Below are 12192 nucleotides of genomic sequence, written 5' to 3'. Positions count from 1 at the left end.
GAGGAAGAGGAGAGGACCCCATGCAGCAGGAGAGAAAGGTTGAAGGGGGCAAATTTGGATTCATTTGTGGGATCGGTGTTAAAATTTTGAGGAAGTTCCCATTTGATGACTTCAATTTTCTTTGAGAAGAGAAAAATCTGCTCTTAGCAAAGCAGGAAATAAGATGGTCGGAAGGTTGAAAGAATGAAGCTTAAGATAATAGTTGAATTTCAGAGAAGAGAATTGCAGATGCCACAAAAGCACATGAAGAGATGTTCAACATCATTTGGCATTAGAGAAATGCAAATTAAAATCACAATGAGAGAACTGCTTCCAAGGAAACGAAATAGAGGCACCCTTCTCTATTCTTCCTGCTAAGTGCCACTGAAAATCCTTGACATTTTATACATAAAACAAACACAGGAAACTGAAAGATGCAGAGAAGGGAAAACTGCCGAGAGCTCTCAAGATGAAAGAATGATGCAGTGGTGAGTTCTCTGGGTTTTCTATTTGCCTCATTTATCACAGTTTTGAAACTAAGGAAGCCAGTGGCTCAGTCAAGGTAATTCATGTAGACCAAAAAAAAAAAAAACAAAACAAAAAAAAAAACAGCCCTAATAAAGGCCTGATGTGTTTAGCCAAATAATCTGGAAAGGGACAGCCTAGCAAGGCAGAAAACTTTTAGACAATAACTGTCCCACTCCAGCAAAACAGCATGAAAAAGACCATGGTCCCTATCACCACCAGCCCAGGTGAGGTTGAATGTGGAGCCTAGACTTACACTCTGGCAGGACTGTAAAAAGGCACCAAAGACATCCTTTGAGTCAGGTAAGTCCAAGTAGGGAACTGAGAATTTTATTCTCAAGAACCAGTAATGAGGTCACTCCCAACTGTCAATGGAGACCACATGGGCAGCCTGACTTCCACATCTACCTGGCAGTAAGGAGGGGCCTCCCCCGACCTCAGATGTCAACAGAGGCTAGGTGGAGAACCTAGACTTCTACTTCCACCTGGAAATAACAAGGAGGTGACCCCTCCTTCCTTTGCCAGAGAAGTGCCAGGGTATGCCAGCTAAAACAGAGAGTTTAAATAAGACCTACAGGTTCATATTATAAGAAAATATCCAGATTTCAAGTTAAAATTACTGATCACACAAAGAATTAGGAAGATCTCAAACTAGATGAAAAATCAAAAGACAATTATAGAGACCAACACTAAGATAAGAAAGAGGTTAGGATTATCTGACAAAGACTTTAAAGCAGCCGTGATAAATACATAAATTAATTAATTACGTGTGTGTGTGTGTGTGTGTGTTTTGAGACAGACTCTTGCTCTCCTGTCCAGGCTAGAGTGCAGTGGCCTGGTCTTGGCTCACTGCAGCCTCCACCTCCCAGGTTCAAGCATTTCTGGTGCCTCAGCCTCCTGAATAGCTGTGATTACAGGCACATACCATCACGTGTGGCTAATTTTTTGTATTTTTTAGTAGAGACAGGGTTTCTTCATGTTGGCCAGGCTGGTCTCAAACTTCTGGCCTCAAGCAATCCACCTGCCTCCCAAAGTGTTGGCATTACAGGCGCGAGCCACCGTACCTGGCCAGTATTTTAACAAACAATTGGAACATGCATGAAACAAATGAACATAATTAGAAAAACTCATCTAAGAAATAGATGATATAAAGAAAAAACTCTGGGTCCCACTCCACCTCCCCGTGCGGGTGGCCGAAGCGTAGCGCCTCGACCCGGGTACCCCCGCGAACATGGCGCTGCGAGCGGTGCGGAGCGTGCGGGCCGTGCTCTGCACCCTGTGCGCGGTCCCGTCACCCGCCGCGTCCTGCCCGCCGAGGCCCTGGCAGCTGGGGGCAGGCGCCGTCCGGAAGCTGCGCACAGGACCCGCTCTGCTTTCGATGCGTAAATTCACAGAGAAACATGAATGGATAACAACAGAAAATGGTATTGGAACAGTGGGAATCAGCAATTTTGCACAGGAAGCGTTGGGAGATATTGTTTACTGTAGTCTGCCTGAAGTTGGGACAAAATTGAATAACAAGATGAATTTGGTGCTTTGGAAAGTGTGAATGCTGCTAGTGAATTCTATTCTCCTTTATCAGGAGAAGTCACCGAAATTAATGAAGCTCTTGCAGAAAATCCAGGACTTGTAAACAAATCTTGTTATGAAGATGGTTGGCTGATCAAGATGACACTGAGTAACCCTTCAGAACTAGATGAACTTAAGAGTGAAGAAGCCTATGAGAAATACATAAAATCTATTGAGGAGTGAAAATGGAACCGCTAAATAAACCAGGATGATTTAATGCAACCCAGCAGAGTTGTCTTAAATTAGTGGTGGGTAGAAGACTTAGAACAGCAACTTTTAGCATTATCAATGGGGAAAAAAACTACTATTGACCCTGCTAATGAAAGACAGTGCCCTTTAACTTTCTAATGATTATACATAAACATAATACATGTCTTTTTCACAATATCCTATGATTTTTAGACTAGGCTTTAGTATTCAGAATTCATGAAATTATCCATGTTAAAAACTAGTTATAAAAATTACATAATTCAGAGATAACATTGTTATTCTTAAGCCTTATATGATATTGTAACTTGTGTACATCCATACGTGGATTTGGGGTGAAATATTTAATGATCTGTCCACTGGAAATAACTGGGAGTGAAGGAGTTTTGTTGCTTGTACAGTGTCAGATGAAGAACAACACTATCTTAATTTTGCAACACACTGCATTTGCTGGTGCTATTTTTATACAGTGAAGCAACAGCTTTGTAGCAAAATAATAACATACTTCTTCATAAAAAAAAAACTCTGAATGGGCTCAACGCCAGAATAGAGGGGAGAAAAGAAACACTGAACGAAATAAAGCAGGTGCAGCTATGCTAACATCAGGTAAAGTAGATGTCAGAGCAAAGAAAATTGCCAAAGAGGGAAGAGCACCCTATATATGATAAGGCGCAAATCCTTCAGGAAGACTTAATAATTCTGAATGTGCCAAATACCAGAGCTGAAAAATATGTGAAGCAAAAACTGATAGAATTAGTTCTGAAAGCAGAACTAAACAATGGAAACTTCAACAACTTCTTAACAATTGTGAGAACAACTGGGCAGAAAATAAGCCAGGTTGTACAAGAACTAAATATGACATCAAGGAATAGTATCTAATCATCTTATCAACATTTATACAATGCTCCACTCACCAGCAACAGAATACACATACTTTTCAAATGCCCACAGAACATATACCAAGATAGGTAATATGTTGTGTCACGGAGTGCAGTGGCATGATCTCAGCTCACTGCAACCTCCGCCTCCCAAGTCAAATTTCCTGCCTCGGCCTTCCTAGTAGCTGGGATTACAGGCATGTGCCACCACAACCACTAATCTTTGTATTTTTAGTAGAGACAGGGTTTCACTATGTTGGCCAGGCTGGTCTTGGCCTCCCAAAGTGCTGGGATTACAGGTATGAGCCACCACACCCAGACAAGAAATTTAAAATAACTGAAATGATAGAGAGTAGGTTCTGTAATCATAATGAACCAAACTAAAAATCAACAACAGAAAGATAACGGGAAAATCTTCCAACACTTGCAGACTAAACAAAATAATTTTAAATGATTCGTGAGTGAAAGGGAAAACATCAAGGAAATTTTTAAACATGCATTTAACTGAATGAAAATTTAAAAATGTAACATATAAAAATGTATGAGACACAGCTATAGCAGTGCCGAGAGGGAAATCGATAGCGCTATATACATTCATTAGAAAAGAGAAGAGATTTTAACTCAATTATCTAAGTTTCACTTCAAGAATCTATAAAAAAGAGCAAAATAAACCCAGAACAAGCAGAATAAAGAAAATAACAAAGATAACAAAAAAATTGGCTGGATACAGTGGCTCATGCCTGTAATCCCAGCACTTTGGGAGGCCAAAGTGGGTGGAGGATCTGAGGGCAGGAGTTCAAGACCAGCCTGGCCAGCATGGTGAAACCCCACCTCAACTAATAATACAAGAAAATTTAGCCAGGCGTGGTGGCACATGCCCATAACCTCAGCTACTCAGAAGGCTGAAGCAGGAGAATCACTTGAACCTGGAAGGTGGAGGTTGCAATGAGCCAAGATCATGCCATTGCACTCCAGCCTGGGCAACAAGAGTGAAACTCTGTTTCAAAAAAAAAAGTAACAGCTAAATCACTAAAATCAAAAACACAAAACTACAGAAAATCAATAAAACAAAGAGCTTTTTTAAAAAAGGTAATTCACAAAATTCTTGCAAGAATAACAAAGAATAAAAGAGAGAATACAAAAATCTCAAATATGAAGAACAAAACTGGGATAGCTCTACAGATCCTACAGACAGCAAAAGAATAATACAGAAATACTATAATTTACACTTATAATAAATATCACAGCTTAGATGAAATGGATCAATCCCTCAAAAAAAGTACAAACTACTGCAGTTCACCCAATATGAAATAGATAACCAAATTAGCCCATTAGCCAGGTGTGGTGGTGCACACATGTAATCCCAGCTGCTAGGGAGACTGAGGCACAACAATCATTTGAACCCAGGAAGTGGAGATTGCAGTGAGCTGAGATCATATTGCTACACTCCAGCAAGGGTGACAGAGTGAGATTCTATCTCAAAAATAAATAAATAAATAAATAAATAGCCCAACTATTAAGTAAATTAAATGTGTAATTTCAAAACTCTTAAAAATAAAATTCCAGACTCAGATGATTTTATTAAAAAATTTCATCAAATGTTTGAAGAAGAATAAATACTCATTCTATGCAATCTGTCTAGAAAATGGAAGTGAGAGAAAACACTTCTCAAATTCATTTTATGAAGTTATTATTAACCTGATACCCAAACTAGATACGACAAGAAAATAAAACTACAGACGAGTATTTCTCATGAGTATAAATGCAAACACTCTTAACAGAATATTATCAAACAGAAATTAATAATATACAAAAATATTTACATACCATGATCAAATAGGGTTTATTCCCAGGGATCCAATGCTAATTTTAATATGGGGAAATTAATCATTGTAACCCACCATACAAACATACTAAAGAATTTAAAATCACATGATTATATCAATACATATAAAAAAGGTACGTGACAAAATTCAACACCCATTCATAGCAAAAACTCTCGGAAATATAAGAATAGAGGACAACTTCTTCCACTTGATTTTAAAAACTATAAAAACTTATAGCCAACATATTTAATGGTGAAAAACTGAATGCTTTCCTCCTGAGATCAGAGACAAAGCAAGCAGTCTGCTCTCAGCAATCTTATTCAACATAGTGCTAGAATTTCCAGCTTGTGCAGTTAAGGCAAGAAAAGGAAATAAAATGCATATGGGTTAGAAAGGAAGAAATCAAACTGCCTCTATTTGAAGAGGACATGATTGTCTGCGTAGGAAGTTTCAAGCTATCTACAAATAAGCTCCCAGAACTAATCCACCATCAATGCAGGCTGCAGGATAAAAAGCAATCTTTTTCTGTATTCTAGCAACACATGGAAACTGAAATTAGAATACAATACCACTTACAATTGCTCAAAGAAAATTAAATACTCAGGTGCAAATATTAAATGACATATACAGGATTTATAAACTGAAAACTATACAATGCTGATGAAAGAAATCAAAGAAGATCTGAATATGCAGAAAGACACATCATGTTCATGAACTGGATTATTCAACACTGTTAATATATTAATTCTCCCCAAATTGATATACAGGTATGAAGCAAGGGCTATTAAAAATCCTAGCAAAATGTTCGTAGCTATAGATTATTCTCAAATTTATAAGAAAGGCAAAAAAAGCAAGAATAATTTAAAGTTTTTGGAAAAGAAAAGAAGAAATCTGCCTATTCAATTTCAAGACGTAGAGTTGCAGTAACCAAGATTGTGTAACTTGACAGAAGGATAGTCACACAGATCAGTGGAACAGCACAGAGAACCCAGAAACAAACCCACACAAAAATGCCCAACTGACTTTGACAATGGTGCAGAAGCAATTCAGTGGAAGGATCATGTTTCCAACAAATGATGCTGTTGGACATTTACAGGCAAAAATAAATAAACAACAAAGAAAAACCTTGACCTATGTCCTACATCTTATACATAAATTAACTAAAGATAGACCATGGATAAAGATGTAAAATGTAAAACTATACAACTTTTAGTAAAAAACTTGGGAGAAAATCTACAGGATAGAGGACCAGGCAGAGTGTTTCCAGAAGTTATACCAAAAGGATGAGTCATTAAAGGAAAACCTGATAAATTGCTCTTCATCGAATAAAAAACTTTTGATCTGCAAAAGGACTCTGTTATGAGGATGAAAAGACAAGCTCCAGAGTGGAAGAAAATATCTGGAAACTACATGTCTGACAAAGTGCTTGTGTCTAAAATATATAAAGAACCTCAAGATTCAACAGTTAAAAAAAATGCAACTCAAAATGGGCAAATATATGTAGAGATATTGTACTGAGGAGAATATACAGATGGCAAATAAGCACATGAAAGGATGTTCAACCTTACTAGCCACTAGGGAAATACAAATTAAAACCAGAGTGAGATAACCTCACATAACTATCAAAATGACTAAAGTTAAAAACAGGCCACACATGTCGGCTTATACCTGTAATCCCAAAATTTTAGGAGGTTGAGGCAGTGGGTTGGCTTGAGCACAGGAGTTTGATACCAGCCTGGGCAAAATAGTGAGACCTGTCACTATAAATAAATAAGTAAATTAATTAATTAAAAAATGGAGACAACATCAAATGCTAGTGAGAATATACAGAAACTTCACCACTGACACATTGCTGGTGGGCATGTAAAATGGTACAGCCACTCTGAAAGACAGCTTGTTAGTTTTCTTAAAAACTGAACATGTGGCCGGGCGCAGTGGCTCACGCCTATAATCCCAGCACTTTGGGAGGCTGAGGCGGGTGGATCACAAGGTCAAGAGATCGAGACCATACTGGTCAACATGGTGAAACCCCGTCTCTACTAAAAATACAAAAAAATTAGTTGGGCGTGGTGGCGCACGCCTGTAGTCCCAGCTACTTGGGAGGCTGAGGTGGGAGAATTGCTTGAACCCAGGAGGCGAAGGTTATGTTGAGCCGAGATTGCCCATTACACTCCAGCCCGGGTAACAAGAGCGAAACTCCTTCTCAAAAAAAAAGAAAAAAAAAAACTGAACGTGCAACTACCGTAACACCATTACACCCTGGGCATTTATTCAGAGAAATGAAGCCTTCTGTTCACACACACAAAAAAAACTATATGCAAATGTTGATGACAGCTTTTTTGATCATAGCCCCCACAGTGGAATAAAGATAGCTGTCCTTTAAAAGGTGAGTGATTAAATAAACTGTAGTATGTATGTACATGGAATACTATTCAGTAATCAAAAAGAATGAACTATCGATACATACAACAACCTGGATGAATATCCAGAGACTTAAACTAAGAAAAAAATCCCTGTAACAAAAGTTTACATACTGAATGAGTTCATTTATATAACATTTGTGAAATGACAAAATTTTATAAATGGAAGACAGATTTGGATTTTTCTGGGGTTAGGGATGGGATGGGGTGAGAGGAAGGTGGGGGTGACTATAAAGGAATATACGATGGAGCCTTGTGCTGTTACAGTTGTTTAGTATCTTTGTTATGATAAAGAATACATGAACCTACACCGGCAATAAAATTCTACAGAATTTACATACACACATATACACAAAATGAGGACAAGTAAAATGGAAATCTGAATAAGATTAGTGAATTATATCAATGTTAGTATTCTTGTTGTCATATTATGCTATAATTCTGCAAAATATTACCATTGGAAGAAACTGGGAAAACTGTGCAAAGGGTCTGTGTTGTTTTTCTTTTTCTTTTCTTTCTTTCTTTTTTTTTTTTTTTTTTTTTTTTGAGATGGAGTTTCACTCTGTTGCCCTGGCTGGAGTGCAATGGCACAATCTCCACTCACTGCAACCTCTGCCTCCTGGGTTCAGGCCATTCTTCTGCCTCAGCCTCTGAAGTAGCTAGGACTATAGGCATCTGCCACCATGCCTGGCTAATTTTTGTATTTTTAGTAGAGATGGGGTTTCACCATGTTGGTTAGGCTGGTCTCAAACTCCTGACTTCAAGTGATCCACCCACCTCAGCCTCCCAAAGTGCTGGGATTACAGGCATGAGCCACCACACCCAGCCTGGATCTCTGTATTATTTCTTACAACTGCATCTGAATCTATAATTGTTTTTCCATATATAAGTTAATAAAATTATAGATTTTGTTTCATAAAACAAATATATTTTTATATTATATAAAAATATAAGTTGACTGGAGAGTGTAGTAGAAGTTTGGGATAGTAACTGTGACTATAGTAAGTGACTATAGTCCTGTTGTTTTAATTCTTCTAACAGCTCTTGGCTGCTTAGGTAAGGCCTTGAGAGGAAACTATTTGAGTTCACCCAGAAGTGGGGTTTTGTTGATAACCATGAGAAAAAAAAAACAGAAAGATAAGGCTGAGGGCCATTAAAGTGACAGTGTTGAGAATCTAGTCTGACTGAGGAGGATAACGAAGAGAAACAGGTGATATTTTGGATGAAAGCAAAAGTCTTGACAGACTAGAAATCCTAATGAAGTAAAAGCAGAGTGGGGTATGCAAGCTGGAAAGAGGCGTGTCAGAGAGAATGAAATTTTAATTAGACTATGAAGATGGACCATCTTGGAGGGGACACAAGGTCAAGGATGACTATGGAAGTCATGGGTGAGGTGAAGCGGGCAAGGGGTTCACTGGTGTTAAGGAGGTCAAGGAAACAGGAGTCACAGATATTGTATGCTGAAGTCATCAGATTTATGGGTAGCTGATGGGGTGAAGAGCAGGACTTTGCACCAGGAACCTAATGCTTTAGCCTGTGAAGTGGTGTGGTGGCTTAGTAACATGTCAACTTGGCTAGGTGGAAGCAGGTTTCCTAGAATCCCTTCCCTGTTTGTTTCCAGTTAGGCTTGGCCACAAGAGACAAATTGCAAGGCATGGAGACACATTTTTCTAACACTTGAAAAGTCTACAGGAGGGCACCAGGCAGCTCATGCACCTTGTCACTTATCTGCTGGGCTACCTTGCTGGCATGGGACACAAGCCAGGCTTGCAGCTGCTCCATCCTCCCCTGAATTTCTACTTCAGCTTCTCCACTTATGGGTAAGATATGTGTTTATCTGCATGAAGAAGGGCACAAGCTTTTCTTACAAGACACTGTATATTTAAAATTGGAGGCAGTGCAATACTAACAGGGGTTCCAGCCCTTCTGTGTACATTTCAGCTTGTGCTTGCTGGCTCCAGCTTGTCCCTGCTCTCTTTCACTTTGCAACAATCTTCCCTTTCCTTCCCAGACTGCCCTGAGGACTTCGTGGTTCAGCCTCAGATATGAAGATGACAGCCCTATAGAGACTATTTAACCAGCCTCTAAGGTGGTTAAATATCTTACCAGCCTATGTTAGGTCAAATCCTACTAACAGATCACTAGTATATGTAATATGCCAGTGGTCTGCTTCTCTAATTTAACCCTGACTGTTATAAGTAAGAATTTTTTTTTTTTTTTTTTGAGACAGAGTTTCTCTCTTGTTACTCAGGCTGGAGTGCAATGGCGAGATCTCGGCTCACCGCAACCTCCGCCTCCTGGGTTCAGGCAATTCTCCTGCCTCAGCCTCCTGAGTACCTGGGATTACAGGCATGTGCCACCATGCCCAGCTAATTTTTTATATTTTTAGTAGAGACGGGGTTTCACCATGTTGACCAGGATGGTCTCAATCTCTTGACCTCGTGATCCACCCACCTCGGCCTCCCAAAGTGCTGGGATTACAGGCGTGAGCCACCGCGCCCGGCGTAAGTAAGAATTTTGACAAGAACATATTAACAGCTTCTAGGATGAAGAAAGGGAAACTCACTTCAGGTCAATAGAGATTGTCACTTGGGACCCTTTTGAGACAACCAATTATGACTCTCTCTACAATATTGCTATCCAGCCCCCATTCCTCACTTTTGTCCTAGTGGTAATAAGGCATTCATTGAATCTTTCAGAAGTTCAGATACCACTGTCTGAGTAGTTCTTTAATCTTCTTGTCTGGTGATCTCATGACGAATAGCTCAAGTAAGTCTGCCACACCTTAGGCTTGGTGTCATCTTCTACACAAAACACACATTATAGGTGGACAGGATGGTCAATCTAATTAATAAGGAATGTTACATTCAATGCATTTTTATACCAGGCCCAGCTATCTCAGTTAGAAGAAAAATATGCTTTCTATTTGAGAACACTTGGATTTATGCATTCAATTTGGAAGTTAAAAGGAATAAAGATGACAGTTCATAGTGTCTGCTGTATCCAAACCTTTTTACAAGGTGATGTTGTGTTAACTAGTTACCATTTTGAGCTCTTCATACTAAAGTTTTGAGTGAAAAACACTATCTGCTAAGTCAGGGCAATAATATTTTTCTGTTTTTAAACTTACTGTACCATTTAAATAATGAAGAAATCAAATGTTAATGATCACAAACATTTTTTGTTGTAAAACTGCTTTCCCCTCCCCTTCCTTCACTATATACTGTACTGAAAATGTTTCAAACTGCCTTTAGAGCAGTCACACACATTCTCCTTCAGCGTGGGCATTAACTCAACAAGCAGCAGCTTCAGAATTATGCACCTGTGATCAGGCCAATTGGGATAGAGGCATCATCTACCATTATCTTTTCAGAGCCAATGAAACTAAGTTTATTTTCCATATCAGATTCATTTTTTCCCTTACTCACTGCCCAGATATTAATTCTTGATTTCAACCCCACCCCATGAAAAGGCTGTCTATTCAGTCAGAGAGACACAAAGATGGCTTGTGCAAACCAAACAAAAAATACACAAGAGCAATTTATTCTGGTTAATAAGCTGGGAGCAAACATGTAGAGGCTAATTGTACGGTGAGTACAAGAAGAGTTTCTTATCTGGGGAGTGTATAATGTTGGGGTATACACTGTCATTTGTTTTCTTATCCAACAGCCATCCTTCTTCATTGCTTAGAAAAAAAAACTAGGTGTTACAGACATCAGGCAAGTGGCATGGGATTTAGGAGAAAATTATTTGCTGTCAGCCATGAAGGATGAAGGATTTCTGTATACAATTTCTGTGTACAATCATGGTAGCCATCTTTCAAGATTCCTCCAATGATTCTCTTCTGCTATTCATGCCCTTGTGTAGTTATCTCTTACACAGAATAGGGCTGATGTGTGACCAGCAGGATATTGTGGAAATGGCAGAATTTGATGTTCATAAAAGATATTGCAGCTTTTTCCTTGCTCTCTCAGATTATTCACCCTGGAGAAGGCTGCTGCCATGTTGTGAAAACACTCAAGTAACCCTCTGTAAAGTCCAGGTGATCAGGACTTGAAACTTCCTTACAACAGCCACAATGAATTTGCTAACTATGTGAGTGGCACAACTTTGCTCAGGTGACTGGAGGCCCAGTGGCTTCTTGCCTGCTATTTCAAGAGAGATTCCAAGCCAAACCACCCAACAGAGCCAACTAAGTCTCTCCCAAATTCCTGGCCCAAAGAAACTATGAAAGATAATGCATATTTATTGTTGTTTAAGCCACTTAATTTCAGAATAATTTGTTATGCAGAAGAAAATAGCACCAATTGTGTTAATTCCCATTTCTCTGTCATGCTATATATGTAGCCAGATAGCCACAGACCAAAATCTACAGGCATATATGGTAGTCCTTCACATTACCTATATCTTATTTTAATAATCTGGTCTGGTGAGGTACTACTAAGCTGGACCTCCAGAAAAATTTGGAAAGCCCTAATTTGCAGTGTTTACCTAGTTGTGTGTTACAAATATTCCCACTGGTCGACATCATGCTACCAACATAGAGTTGGGAAGAAATGCACACAATTGTCTCTTGCAAGCTCATATGAGCTCCCATGCACCACTGAATTCAGCTCAGAAGAAATAGATTGGGTCAAGTAATCATACTGGCCTCTGCCTATTTGGCCAGAAGAATCTTCAGATGCAGTGTAATGTTTTGACAATAGCTCTAGGACCAAATGACCAGGAGCCTGATTTTGCCTCTGCTGTTTTCTGGCTAATTGACCTCAATAGGTACTGCTTATTGGC

The 12192-nt window shown here is 39.1% G+C and overlaps 1 long non-coding RNA gene and 1 pseudogene across 3 annotated transcripts in view; one reads left to right on the top strand and one right to left on the bottom strand.

The window, feature by feature from the left end:
• Nucleotides 1–12192, bottom strand: part of LOC118146121 (uncharacterized) — a 33375-nt gene that overhangs the window by 18485 nt on the left and 2698 nt on the right. The window lies entirely within an intron of this gene.
• On the top strand, nucleotides 1720–2290 carry LOC100411286 (glycine cleavage system H protein, mitochondrial pseudogene; annotated as a pseudogene). Its single transcript, XR_616757.5, has one exon. The product of XR_616757.5 is annotated as a glycine cleavage system H protein, mitochondrial pseudogene (transcript).

Source organism: Callithrix jacchus, chromosome 12, assembly GCF_049354715.1.
Source record: "Callithrix jacchus isolate 240 chromosome 12, calJac240_pri, whole genome shotgun sequence".
Classification (NCBI taxonomy): Eukaryota; Metazoa; Chordata; class Mammalia; order Primates; family Cebidae; genus Callithrix; species Callithrix jacchus.
This window is presented reverse-complemented; position numbering and strand designations above follow the sequence as displayed.